The sequence below is a fragment of the Dendroctonus ponderosae genome, unplaced genomic scaffold (genome assembly GCF_020466585.1).
Source record: "Dendroctonus ponderosae isolate FM_Combo_2020 unplaced genomic scaffold, Dpon_F_20191213v2 Dpon_F_20191213_1, whole genome shotgun sequence".
Lineage (NCBI taxonomy): Eukaryota > Metazoa > Arthropoda > Insecta > Coleoptera > Curculionidae > Dendroctonus > Dendroctonus ponderosae.
The window spans coordinates 41952696-41953773 of NW_026017110.1; positions in this window are offsets into that span (position 1 = coordinate 41952696).

The window sequence follows — 1078 nt, forward strand, 5'->3', positions numbered from 1 at the left end:
TCGTTGTTGAGTGATTTTATTTCCAAAATGACGGAAAATATTAGTTTTTGTTGTTTTCCTCTAAAACGGTTAAACGCTTTTAAACATAGAAACTTCAACTTTCATATACATTATAAGCTAATTGAGTGCCATTTTATGGTAGTGTTTCGTGGTTCAGTTTGCTTTTAAACAGGGTAGAAATGTGGAACACCTACTTTTGTTTTGTTCAGAACTCTTTTGTGCCACTTAAACTTTTCGCGACATATATTTTTTTAATTACTTCAAGTCATTTACCAACTTTTTTATCTCTTTAACATTCTTGGCATAATCGCAGTCTTTTAATGAAATTAAAATTTACACACCGTAAAGTCTGTACTGAAGTTCTTATTTCGTTAGAAATATTAAATATTCTTTTATAAAACAGACAAAAATTTAGACATGTTTTCTTAATGTATCATAATCATATTATTATTAAATATATGTATCTCCTTAGAGATACTAAATCTTTACTTTTTTATTGTTTTAAACTGCGTGTTTTTAAATATTTCTTTCTAAATATGTAAAATAAATAATAGGTATCTTTTGAACGAATTCTAGATGATCATATACATTCCAAAATCTAGTCTTGTTTTCTCAACTACATTTTTTGTCTAAAATTGAAGGTCTATGCTGAGTCTATGACTTAATTTATTTTATATTTTATTATGTATTATAAAGTTTTTGGGGGGTGCTAAAGGGGGGTAGAGCGATATCACATTGAATGCCTACAGCCGTCAGTTAACTTTTGAAAATAATTAATAACCATACCCAGACGCTTAAATTATATACACGAAAATTCTATAAACTTACTTATGGAAAACCAACATCAGTTACAACATGGGTCTTGTATGAGTTTATTTCTTGTCGGTGTTGCAGACTTTCTTCCAACAAACGGTCAAAAACACCCTAAATTCCCCCTATAAAAACAAACCCATGAAAACCGCCTGGTTCGTGGATCTTCTCAGCGAAGACCTTTTTTTTAAGTGCCCGACCAGGCGGGTAAGGGAAGAAATTCCAGTCCGCACCCGAAAATCGAACGCGTAGCATCGCTCCCACAGGC